The 13,772-nt window shown below is 43.2% G+C and overlaps 1 protein-coding gene and 1 pseudogene across 4 annotated transcripts in view; both read left to right on the top strand.

The window, feature by feature from the left end:
* The window catches only part of PPM1H (protein phosphatase, Mg2+/Mn2+ dependent 1H), a 334,697-nt gene that overhangs the window by 233,264 nt on the left and 87,661 nt on the right, over positions 1-13,772 (top strand). The window lies entirely within an intron of this gene.
* LOC134937102 (5S ribosomal RNA) lies at positions 12,675-12,793 on the top strand (annotated as a pseudogene).

Below are 13,772 nucleotides of genomic sequence, written 5' to 3'. Positions count from 1 at the left end.
CTGGGGTGTTAGGCTGGGTACACACCAGACGAAGTGGTTGTCTGCCGACGGGATGATCAATCTACTGGCCATCCTGTACACAGAGAATGATGTATTGCACGATCGCATGACATATCGTTCAGTGGCCACATCCAGAAGTGTGGTGTCATTCAAAATATCTTTGATCAGACTCTATGAAGACCCGTGGGAAAACTCAGTAGTCCGTACACACTGGACGATATGCACAATATATCTTTCCAATTCACCGGATCGGGCGATATATCGTCTAGTGCACAGGTTCTCAAACTCGGTCCTCAGGACCCCACACAGTGCATGTTTTGCAGGTCTCCTCACAGAATCACAAGTGAAATAATTAGTCCCACCTGTGAACCTTTTAAAATGGGTCAGTGCGTAATTAATACACCTGTGCACTTGCTGGGTTACCTGCAAAACATACACCGTGCGGGGTCCTGAGGACCGAGTTTGAGAACCCCTGGTCTAGTGCATAGGCCTGCAATCTCTGTCCTCATTACACCACACAGTGCATGTTTTGCAGGTAACCCAGCAGGTGCACAGGTGTATTAATTACAGACACACTTTAAAAGGTCCGCAGGTGGAGTTAATTATTTCACTTGTGATTCTGTGAGACCTGCAAAACATGCACTGTGTGGGGTAATGAGGACCGAGTTTGCAGATGTGTGTACCCAGCTTTAGTAGTGAATGCAGGTGGAGGAGAGTGTGTCTGGGTTATGCTAGGCCAGGTGCTAGTAGTGAATGCACGGGTAGGGTGTGTATCTGGATCATGCTTGCCTACCTGACCCTCTCCATGAGGGAGAAAATGCTCTGTTCCTGGTAATGTATGATTGCCATCACCTGTGGTGAAACGCCTTTCTTATCAATTAACTAGCTCACCACAGGTGATGGCAATCATACATTACCAGGAAAGTCCAGGAAGAGAGCATTTTCTCCCTCATGGAGAGGGTCAGGTAGGCAAGTATGATCTGGATGCTCCTACGGTGTTAGTATTGAATGCAGGGAGGGGGTATGGGTTCTCCTGGAATGTTGGCAGTGAATGCAGGGTGGGTGGGTGTGTGATGTGTGTCATGGTGCTGCTTGAGGTGTCGACAGTGAATGCAGAGGGGAGAGTGTGTCTTGATGCTGCTGTGGTATTGGAAGTAAATCATACTTGACGACTTCAAAAATATAATACAGGTGGCCATTAATGGGGGTGGGGCCCCTCATGGCAAAATGCAGCAAATTGCATGTCCTCTAGATGAATCTGTACTTTGTTGTATTATTCTGCCCACTACGCTAGGAAGAGTGTGCATCTGGTGCCAGTGGTGGAAGTAGATAGTGGAAGGCCCCCATATTTCGGATAGGAATAGCACACACCAAAGGCGCATGGCAAAAAAAATTGGGTGTGGTCTCATTGAGAGGGGGCGTGGCCATGTAATAGTACCCTCATTCAAATTACTCCACACAGTAGTGCTCCTTATACACATTACGCCACACAGTAGTACCCCTTATACACATTATGCCGCCGCACAGTAGTGCTCCATGTAAGATGTGCTTGCTCCCCCTTGTAAGATGTGCAGATTCCCCCGGTCAGTGTGTGAGGCTGTGGTGAGTTTGGGGCACAGGTAGCTGGCGGCAGCATACAATGAGTCAGTGTGACTCATTGTAATGCCAGTGGCTGTGGGCCCCTTCACTGCGGCTAGTTCTGCCACTGTCTGGTGCTGCTGGGTTGTTGGAAGTGAATGCACGGGGAGGGGGATAAATGTCTGGGTGCTGCTGGGGTGTTAGTAGTGAAGGTGAGGGTGACTGGGTGCTGCTGGGGTGTTGGTAGTGAATGTGGGTTGGGGGAGTGTTAGTCTGTGATTGGGGTCTTGGTAGTGAATGTGAGCGGAGGGGGGTACCGACAACAAACTCGCCTCTGGGGCTCCTGGTATGAACTTACAGCCATGGTATGATGCTTAGTGAATTAAAGCAGAAAGCAGTAGTTGTAATACATTTTTAATTAGCAAGTTAATTACTTTTTAAGCAAGCATCCGAATTAAAAAAAATTAAAAGTTTCATGTACAAGTCATCTCCTTTTCTAAATCTCTTTGGAGTGAAAACAAGTTTGCCTGACACGGTCTGTCTACTACACAGACACAGGTACAAAGCTTCTCAACATGTCAAGTTTCCTTGGAAATATCTGCTTAATTATCAGTCAGTAATAGCAGTTTGGTGAAGCAAAGCAAAGAAAACTGGTAAATACAAGCATTCCTATACCCTGACACAGTGATTTCTGTTAAAAAAAAAAAAATCTTTAAACAGAATAGCATAACGAACAACTAAATTGCAATAAAATCCTTTTAGCCACATTTGCAAAAAAGTCCTGAAAATGTCCAGGATTTGATGTACATTCCTCTAACACATCTGTGAGTAATGTAAGCCTAACAATTACAAAATGAAAAAATAAATAAAAAATGTATGTAATACATAGCTTTTATACAAAAGATATGAGATGAATGCAGTATTTAATAACTCATTTCATTATGCCATCTAAGGCACAGAAAGCACAAAACAATCATCAGGGCCATGTATTAGCAATGGACTGCTTGCTTTGTGAGCATACTGTATATGCTTAATGTGTTGCATTGTGATATTACCCATGAATGACAAATCAAAATACATTTCTAAGTCTGTGTCTCATGCGCAGTTGCCCTTTTAAAGGCCAGGTGGCAAAGATAGGACAAATTGATTTTTCTGTACATATTTGCTTCAATGGATAAACCACGTTAAGCTGTATAAAATACCTTCTGTAAAGTAAGAATTTACCTCCCACTGAGATCCCACATATCTCTCATACTTTACCCTTACAGTCTTTTTTTAATTTAATATCGAGACATGATGGAACTTTATTTGCATTACTAACCGAACATAGGGGGTCATTCCAAGTTGATCGCTCGCTAGCTACTTTTAGCAGCCGTGCAAACGCATAGTCGCCGCCCACGGGGGAGTTTTTTTTTGCTTTGCAAGTGTGCGAACGCCTTTGCAGCCGAGCGCAGCAAAAACATTTTGTGCAGTTTCAGAGTAGCGTTAGACTTAATCGGCCCTTGCGATCACTTCAGTCTTTTTGGTGGCGGAATTGACGTCAGACACCCGCCCTGCAAACGCCTGGACACGCCTGCGTTTTCCCAACTACTCCCTGAAAACGGTCAATTGACACCCATAAATGCCCTCTTTCTGTCAATCACCTTGCGTTCGGCTGTGCGAATGGAATCTTTGCTAAATCCATCGCCCAGCACCGATCCTCTTTGTACCAGTACGACGCGCCTGCGCATTGCGGTGCATGCGCAGTTTTGCCATTTTTTACCTGATTGCTGCACTGCGAAAATAGGCAGCGAGTGATCAACTTGGAATGACCCCCTTAGTGCTGCCCTGTAGCAATACACATGTTTAGGTGTGGAAGAGAATATTTATATTTAATACTCATTCAGCTTTCCTATTATAGTTTCACTTTTTCGTGTTTTTCTTTCTAATTATTGTAATTGCTTCCTTTTAACCTTCCACATAGATATAACTCTGACATAGCATTCTCAGTTAGAGCATTCCATTTGTTTAATTTCAGCTTTTAAACAGGAGCAGTAAAGTATGTTCTCCAATCCACTTTCCAAATGTGCCGGTAACACGGCATGAGGTCTTATACTGGAAACTCCCATTGCATCAGAATGTGATTTGTAGGGACTGAGTTGACTGTTGACATGAATAGCTATTACAGTATTTTGTTTTATTTCAGCTTACAGGTTAGAGGAAGACTTAGTAGATAGTGCTGTATGGACATAGCCAAGACCACTTTGTATTGACAAAGTGGTGATGTACAAGACTGGGGTGTCATTGTTTTCACTTTAGAATTTACTAGACATTCCTTAAATTGAAAGCTAGTGAAACATTTCTTCAACAGTTTAAGAAATTCATTTGAGAAAACTACAAAGCAAGCATATTATGTACAAAGAAGTGTGACAAGATTGTGTTCAAAAGAAAACTAGACCACATATGGGCAGTACTAGGCCCAGATTTATCAAGCATTGGAGAGTGATAAATTGCACAATGATAAAGTACCAATCAACCAGCTCCTAACTGTCATTTTTCAAACACAGCCTGTAACATGACAGGAGCTGGTTGGTTGGTATTTTATCACTGCAATTTATCACTCTCCAAGGCTTGATAAATCTGAGCCCTAGTATACTATACTTTCCAACTAAACTGCATGTTTTCCAGAAACTATATGGTATATCTTGTGCTATATAGCCTCTCTATTTTAGGTATTTTTTAGTTGGTCTCTTAGAAATGCTTATGTCATAGCTGCCATCTCTAAGACATTGCCAAAATGGTTGAACGCAGTGTGAGGAAGATGCAGAGTTGTGCATGTGGAAACATCTTGCGTGTTTTAGTACTGCGCATACCATGCAGCCGAGTAAGTCTACTACTTGTGATGGAGAGTGCTCAACTTGGCTGTATTACCACTTGGGTGTGACTCAGTGATAAATATGCATTTGCACTTACTGTATTCTAAGGTCAGTGAGGGCACTTTGATGGAATTGGAGGCTGTGCAAAGAACTGCAGAATTTTGTAATTATGCCTGTTTTCATAAGTAATCTTTGCACGAGAGATGAGGCTGGTGAATGTGTGCACTGATAAAGACGATAGCTATTAAACCAAGAGTACAGATAGGGTAGTCCGGACACAGAGACGTGTACAGCTTTGTATGTGGGAGAATAAACACCTTTAGTTCCATGCAGGCAGTGTGGGAGCATTTTCTGTTGGACTTGCATTCAGCTCTGCATCTACCCAAGTGTGCTCAGTCTGTGCAGCCCAAGTGTGCTCAGTCTGTGCAGCCCAAGTGTGCTCAGTCTGTGCAGCCCAAGTGTGCTCAGTCTGTGCAGCCCAAGTGTGCTCAGTCTGTGCAGCCCAAGTGTGCTCAGTCTGTGCAGCCCAAGTGTGCTCAGTCTGTGCAGCCCAAGTGTGCTCAGTCTGTGCAGCCCAAGTGTGCTCAGACTATGAACAATGAAACCATACTGCACACCTATAACTATAACAGGAAAGCTGAATGAGTAAATATAAATATTCTCTTCTACACATAAACTAAATGTGCTTTCAGTTATAGCCCATTTGCACCTTTTAGTGTTATTGTTAGTTATATACCGATAATACAGATTTTTTTAACGCTACAGAGATAGTGACACCTTTGTTTTTAAAAACTTTGTTTAATCCACAACATTATAAAAAATATTGTATAAAATTAAACTTCAGCCTATGTGTATAAGGTGTATATGAAACACAAATATATTTTGTGTATAGACTTGGGTCCCATCCCCAAGATTCTCATTATGGTATGCAAATATTCCTAAATACTTCTGCCCCCAAGCATTGGAGACTCGGACTGTAATGCATATCTGTGGCCTCTTTGGTACAAATTATTGGAAATCGCAATGGAATGCTTGCACAGCTGTACAATGCAATAGCATTGAAACAACTCATTTTAACGTGGAACCATAGTTTCTAAGACTAGGGGGCAGATTTATTAAGCCTGGAGAAGTGATAAAGCAGTGATAAGTGGAAGGTGAAAACGCACCAGCCAATCATTACAGGTTTGAAAAATGACAGGAGCTTATTGGCTGGTGCAATATCACCTTCCACTTATCACTGCTTTATCACTTCTCCGGGCTTAATAAATCTGCCCCTAGATGTATAATGTGGTACGACAAGTAAAATATATGTATAATGCCTGTTTAAAAGTAGAAATGAGCGGGTTCGGTTCATCGAGTTCCAACCCGCCCCCCCCCCCCCCCCCCCCCCCCCCCCCGAACTCCACGTGGTTTTCACGGGTCCGAGGCAGCCTCGGTACTTCCCGCCTTGCTCGGTTAACCCGAACGAGGCCGAACGTCATAATCCCGCTGTCGGATTCTCGAGAGATTCGTATTCCATATAAAGAACCGCGCATCCCTGCCATTTTCACTCGTGCATTGTAGATTGAGCGGAGAGGACGAGGCTACGTTCTCTGCCCTGAAAAGATCAATATCTGTGCTCAGTGTGCTGCATTGTGGTGACTACCAGTATAATAGTAGTACAGTGCAGTAGGCCATTGCTGTATCTTGCAGCTCCGTGTCGGACTCAGTTCTAGTATCCTGCTCAGTGCTAAATATCTGCTGCATTGTGGTGACCAGTATATAGTAGTACAGTGCTGCATTGTGGTGACCACCAGTATATAGTAGTACAGTACAGTAGGCCATTGCTGTATCTTGCTGCTCTGTGTCACTTCTAGTATCCTGATCAGTGCTCAATATCTGTGCTGCATTGTGGTGACCACCAGTATATAGTAGTACAGTGCTGCATTGTGGTGACCACCAGTATATAGTAGTACAGTACAGTAGGCCATTGCTGTATCTTGCAGCTCCGTGTCAGACTCAGTTCTAGTATCCTGATCAGTGCTCTATATCTGTGCTCCATTGTTGTGACCAGTATATAGTAGTACAGTGCTGCATTGTGGTGACCACCAGTATATAGTAGTACAGTACAGTAGGCCATTGCTGTATCTTGCTACTCTGTGTCACTTCTAGTATCCTGATCAGTGCTCAATATCTGTGCTCAGTGTCAGTGCTGCATTGTGGTTACTAAAAGTCCAGTGTCTTGTGCTGCATCTTGCTGCAGTAGGGTGCTGTGGTAGATCCTGTCACTGTGCATAGGTCGTCATCATTCCAGTCACAGTGGTATCTGGTATCTATAGTGGTATCTAATTCCAGACATTACTGCCGTCTAATTCCAGATATATTACTGGCATATAATTCCACACATTAAAAAATGGAGAACAAAAATGTGGAGGGTAAAATAGGGAAAGATCAAGATCCACTTCCACCTAGTGCTGAAGCTGCTTCCACTAGTCATGGCAGAGACGATGAAATGCCATCAACGTCGTCTGCCAAGGCCAATGCCCAATGTCATAGTAGAGAGCGTGTAAAATCCAAAAAGCAAAAGTTAAGTAAAATGACCCAAAAATCTAAATTAAAATCGTCTGAGGAGAAGCGTAAACTTGCCAATATGCCATTTACGACACGGAGTGGCAAGGAACGGCTGAGGCCCTGGCCTATGTTCATGGCTAGTGGTTCAGCTTCACATGAGGATGGAAGCACTCATCCTCCCGCTAGAAAAAGGAAAAGAGTTAAGCTGGCAAAAGCACAGCAAAGAACTGTGCGTTCTTCTAAATCACAAGGAGAGTCCAATTGTGTTGGTTGCGATGCCTGACCTTCCCAACACTGGACGGGAAGAGGTGGCTCCTTCCACCATTTGCACGCCCCCTGCCAGTGCTGGAAGGAGCACCCAGAGTCTAGTTCCTGATATTCAAATTGAAGATGTCACTGTTGAAGTACACCAGGATGAGGATATGGGTGTAGCTGGCCCTGAGGAGGAAATTGACAAGGAGGATTCTGATGGTGAGGTGGTTTGTTTAAGTCAGGCACCCAGGGAGACACCTGTTGTCCGTGGGATGAATATGGCCATTGACATGCCTGGTCAAAATACAAAAAAAATAACCTCTTCGGTGTGGAATTATTTTAACAGAAATGCGGACAAAAGGTGTCAAGCCGTGTGTGTTGCCTTTGCCAAGCTGTAATAAGTAGGGTTAAGGACGTTAACCACCTAGGAACATCCTCCCTTATACGTCACCTGGAGCGCATTCATCAGAAGTCATTGACAAGTTCAAAAACTTTGGGTGACAGCGGAAGCAGTCCACTGACAACTAAATCCCTTCTTCCTTTTGTACCCAAGCTCCTGCAAACCACCCCACCAACTCCCTCAGTGTCAGTTTCCTCCTTAGACAGGAACGCCAATAGTCCTGCAGGCCATGTCACTGGCAAGTCTGACGAGTCTTCTCCTAACTGGGATTCCTCCGATGGATCCTTGAGTGTAACACCTACTGCTGCTGGCGCTGCTGTTGTTGCTGCTGGGAGTCGATCGTCATCCCAGAGGGGAAGTCAGAAGACCACTTATACTACTTCCAGTAAGCAACTGACTGTCCAACAGTCCTTTGCGAGGAAGATGAAATATCACAGCAGTCATCCTGTTGCAAAGCGGATAACTCAGGCCTTGACAACTATGTTGGTGTTAGACGTGTGTCTGGTATCTGCCGTTAGTTCACAGGGACTTAGAGAATTTCTTGAGGTAGTGTGTCCCCGGTACCAAATACCATCTAGGTTCCACTTCTCGAGGCAGGCGATACCGAGAATGTACACAGACGTCAGAAAAAGAGTCACCAGTGTCCTAAAAAATGCAGTTGTACCCAGTGTCCACTTAACCACGGACATGTGGACAAGTGGAGCAGGGCAGACTAAGGACTATATGACTGTGACAGCCCACTGGGTTGAAGTATTGCCTCCGGCAGCAGCAACAGCAGCAGCGGCACCAGTAGCAGCATCTCGCAAACGCCAACTCGTTCCTAGGCAGGCTACGCTTTGTATCACCGCTTTCCATAAGAGGCACACAGCTGACAACCTCTTACGGAAACTGAGGAACATCATCGCAGAATGGCTTACCCCAATTGGACTCTCCTGGGGATTTGTGACATCGGACAACGCCACCAATATTGTGCGTGCATTACATGTGGGAAAATTCCAGCACGTCCCATGTTTTGCACATACAATGAATTTGGTGGTGCAGAATTTTATAAAAAACGACAGGGGCGCAATGGAGATGCTGTCGGTGGCCCGAAGAATTGTGGGCCACTTTCGGCATTCAGCCACCGCGTGCCGAAGACTGGAGCACCAGCAAACACTCCTGAACATGCCCTGCCATCAGCTGAAGCAAGATGTGGTAACGAGGTGGAATTCAACCCTCTATATTCTTCAGAGGATGGAGGAGCAGCAAAAGGTCATTCAAGCATATACATCTGCCTACGTTCTAGGCAAAGGAGGGGAAATGCACCTGACTCAAGCGCAGTGGAGAATGATTTCAACGTTGTGCAAGGTTCTCCAACCCTTTGAACTTGCCACACGTGAAGTCAGTTCAGACACTGCCAGCCTAAGTCAGGTCATTCCCCTCATCAGGCTTTTGCAGAAGCAGCTGGAGAGATTGAAGGAGGAGCTAAAATGGAGCGATTCCGCTAGGCATGTGGGACTTGTGGATGGAGCCCTTCATTCGCTTAACCAGGATTCATGGGTGGTCAATCTGTTGAAATCAGAGCACTACATTTTGGCCACCGTGATCGATCCTAGGTTTAAAGCCTACGTTGTATCTCTCTTTCCGGCAGACACAAGTCTGCAGATGTTCAAAGACCTGCTGGTGAGACACTTGTCAAGTCAAGCGGAACGTGACCTGCTAACAGCTCCTCCTTCATTTTCTCCCGCCACTGGAGCTGCCAGGAAAATAATCAAATTTCCAAAACCACCTGCTGGTGGTGATGCAGGGCAGTCAGGAGCAAGTGCTGACATCTGGTCTGGACTGAAGAACGATTACTGACATGTTGTCTACTGTCACTGCATATGATTCTGTCACCATTGAAAGAATGTTGGAGGATTATATGAGTGACAGCATGCAAGTAGGCATGTCAGACAGTCCGTACGTATACTGGCAGGAAAAAGAGGCAATTTGGAGGCCCTTGCACAAACTGGTTTTATTTTACCTAAGTTGCCCCCCCTCCAGTGTATACTCCGAAAGAGTGTTTAGTGCAGCCGGTCACCTTGTCAGCGATTGGCGTAGGAGGTTACTTACAGAAAATGTGGAGAAGATGATGTTCATCAAAATGAATGATACAGGTTGAGTATCCCATATCCAAATATTCCGAAATACGGAATATTCCGAAATACAGACTTTTTTGAGTGAGAGTGAAATAGTGAAACCTTTGTTTTTTGATGGCTCAATGTACACAAACTTTGTTTAATACACAAAGTTATTAAAAATATTGTATTAAATGACCTTCAGGCTGTGTGCATAAGGTGTATATGAAACATAAATGAATTGTGTGAATGTACACACACTTTGTTTAATGCACAAAGTTATATAAAATATTGTCTAAAATGACCTTCAGGTTGTGTGTATAAGGTGTATATGTAACATAAATGCATTCTGTGCTTAGATTTAGGTCCCATCACCATGATATCTCATTATGGTATGCAATTATTCCAAAATACGGAAAAATCCGATATCCAAAATGCCTCTGGTCCCAAGCATTTTGGATAAGGGATACTCAACCTGTAATACATTCCTCCGTGGAGACATTTACCAGCAATTGCCTCCACAAATTACACAGGGACCTGTGATGGTGGATTCCAGTGGGGGCGAATTAATACTCTGTGAGGAGGGGGATGTATACAGTGAAAGGGGTGAGGAATCGGACGATGAGGAGGAGGTGGACATCTTACCTCTTTAGAGCCAGTTTGTGCAAGGAGAGATTGATTGCTTCTTTTTTGGTGGGAGCCCAAACCAACCAATCATTTCAGCCACAGTCGTGTGGCAGACCCTGTCGCTGAAATGATGGGTTTGTTAAAGTGTGCATGTCTTGTTTATACAACATAAGGGTGGGTGGGAGGGCCAAGGACAATTCCATCTTGCCCCTCTTTTTTTTTTTTTTTTTTATCTTTGCATCATGTGCTGTTTGGGGACTATTTTTTTAAGTGCCATCCCGTCTGACACTGCAGTGCCACTCCTAGATGGGCCAGGTGTTTGTGCCGCCCACTTGGGTCGCTTAGCTTAGTCATCCAACGACCTCGGTGCAAATTTTAGGACTAAAAATAATATTGTGAGGTGTTCAGAATAGACTGGAAATGAGTGGAATTGATAGTTATTGAGGTTAATAATACTATAGGATCAAAATTACCCCAAAATTCTATGATTTAAGCTGTTTTTGAGGGGTTTTTGAAAAAAAACACCCAAATCCAAAACACACCCGAATCCGACAAAAAATTTTAAGGGAGGTTTTGCCAAAACGTGCCCGAATCCAATACACGGCCGCGGAACCGAATCCAAAACCAAAACACAAAATCCGAAAAATGTCCAGTACACATCTCTATTTAAAAGGCATGTATAAAAGTGGAACCAAACAAGTGGAATACACCTAGCTTGAATTCGCCAAAGTGGCGTGAGACGCCTGGCGCGAGTGAGCAACCAGGTCCTGTGCGACTTTGCTTCCACAGAGCATCTTTTTCATGTCCGGAAATACGTCTTTGTTGCAATATGCTGCGACTAAGATGCATCAGTAGAATGTGCTGATTAATTTGATATGCAAGATTTGTATATCTATGTGCGAATGAGTCTATATACGAAGCACAACGGAACTTGGTGTGGGAAAAAATTTGATTGCTGCTTCAAAGCTCTTCATGTACAGATTCAGACTCGGATGTACACAGTTATACAAGTGTTGCATATAAAATTAATCAGTGCGTCTTAGCCACATTGCAACTAAGACACATTTCCGAGCTAAAAATATGCTCGGCACAACCAGAGTTGCACAGTCTGTTTGGTGCGACTGCAGCAATATTGTACAAGGACACATCTGTACATAGAACCAGATTGGACCCATTGCTTCAAAGGCAGATTAGCAATAACAGCTTGGAACCAACCTAACCAATTATCTGGAGAGCATTGACCAACACAATTGAATCTTGTGGCTCCAGTTCAGCAAATCTTTAATTATTAGTACAGGAAACCCCAGAGCCAGCAAGATGTGGGCAGTGTAGTTAGCTCACACTGTGAGAGCCAATCTCGATCTTCCTCTTGCTCATCAAGCTCAGATATCAGTGACCACATGATCCACAAGTAGCCTGACCTTTAAAACTATGCAGTCACCTTTTACTGCTCCTAAGCAGGCCTATAAAAAAAAAACTTTTGAGAGAGAAGTTTGAATTTTTTTTTTGTCCCAATGTCTTAGAACAAAAATTAAATTAAATATAATTTTATTTAGTTTTTTAGGGAAATAAGGCAAACAAATGCAACAGAAATGCAGTGGGTGGTAGTGAAGGCTGTTAGATCATCTCTAGACTGTAGATGGTACTGTATCTTTTTTTGTACATTAAAAACTAAATGCTTGTGGACTATAAAAAGTAGAACTGTATAACCAATAGGTGAGGAAGGGATCTTCTCACTTGAAAAATAATAAGCTGCGTCATATGGCCGGCACTGTGACAACACCATGTGACACCATCCTTCGGGAGCAACGTGAGTGAATGCTGACAATGTCTCTGAAAATGTCCAGGCTTCCAAAGATTATTGCTGCTAAGTAATAGCTGTGGTAACCTGTTTCAGGCCCAAATGGTTAGAATGTCATCATCATTAATGTTGATACCTGCAAAATGTCAACACAGACAGAATGTTAATATCGACATGATGACCTTTCATTATGTCAACATTTCAGTTAAGGTTAAGAACAGAGCAACAGAAAAAATAGTATGTTGACATTCTAATAACAATGTTGACATAAGCTGAATGTCAAAAGGAAGGAACGATTAGGCACCAGGAAAATCAGAGAAAGTAGTAATTAATTACCAGCCCGGGACAATCAAAATACAATCTGTATTAATTTTAGTATGTCCACCTGGTGGTGCGCCCTGAGTCCGAAAGGAGTATACAAACATATACAGAGCAAGAAAAGAAGACTCTTTTTGTGGGCGCACTCTTCACAATTTTCCGGTGCTCTCTCATTAGTGTTCATACCAGTTCAGTAACTCTACTACCATACCACACCCAACATGCCCTATCTCGTCTGATCTTGGAAGCTAAGCGGTTTTGGGCTTGGTCGGTACCTGGAAGGGTGACCTCCAAGGAATACCGAGTGTTGTAGGGTTCTATAGAACCACTAGGACGGTATAACTAGCACACACTAACAGCAGAAGCACTCTACTCTTCCTTCTTTACTTATCCTCAACCAACATCATTGTTTTGCTCAAATATTAGGTACCGTATATACCCAAGTGGGGCTCCCTGGTATGCCCGGCCCATTGTGGCCTCACTAATACAGTTCCTCTGTACTGGTCAAGGCGGAAGGATGCAGCTCGATTCATGACTGCAAACCTGCAATTCATAATGAATGGAAATTGACCAGAACATACACCCATTCTTCTAGTAATATTAATTTTAGAATACGCGTATGAGCGTATCATTATCAATCTAGAAACCAGTGGTGTGAAGCTGTATTGTGTTTGTATAATATTTGTGCATGTCTACTTTCCCACTTTGTACATCTTTTACATCTCAGACATCTCCAACTAGTCGTAGTGAGTCACTTAACTATTTGAATGATAATTCATTAAAAGTTACGTTTTAAAATTTACATATAACATACGGTATTTACCGATTGTGAAGAGTGTGCCCACAAAAGAGTTTTCTTTTCTTTCTCTGTATATGTTTGTATAAGCTGAATGTCGACATGTTCTGTCAGCATTGACATAAAAGTAATACCAGGTAAGACACACCTGTAACTGTTTTACACTATGATGTCGGCTGATTTCTTCCTTGTTTGTACAGTGCCTGCCATGTTCCCTCTGCCTAGCCCACCAGTGTTCTTTTGTTATCCACCTTCCTTCAAGAGATCAATGCAACATAAAGTAGAACCAAAGATACTTTGTTTTCTCAGTTTTGTACAGTACATGAGTGCCTAAGTAAATGTATACAGTATATTATTGCTTATGTAAACTATATGGAAATGCCAGACTGAAAAGCTTATAAACCACCACAAGGCAAGATAATACTCCTAAACTACTTTATAATAGTCACATAATAAATCTTTTCTTTGTTCATACCTAATATAGAGTAACTGTTCTTTA

The sequence above is a fragment of the Pseudophryne corroboree genome, chromosome 6 (assembly GCF_028390025.1).
Source record: "Pseudophryne corroboree isolate aPseCor3 chromosome 6, aPseCor3.hap2, whole genome shotgun sequence".
NCBI classification, from domain to species: Eukaryota; Metazoa; Chordata; class Amphibia; order Anura; family Myobatrachidae; genus Pseudophryne; species Pseudophryne corroboree.
Note: the sequence above shows the minus strand (reverse complement) of the source record. Positions and strands in the feature narration are given on the sequence as shown.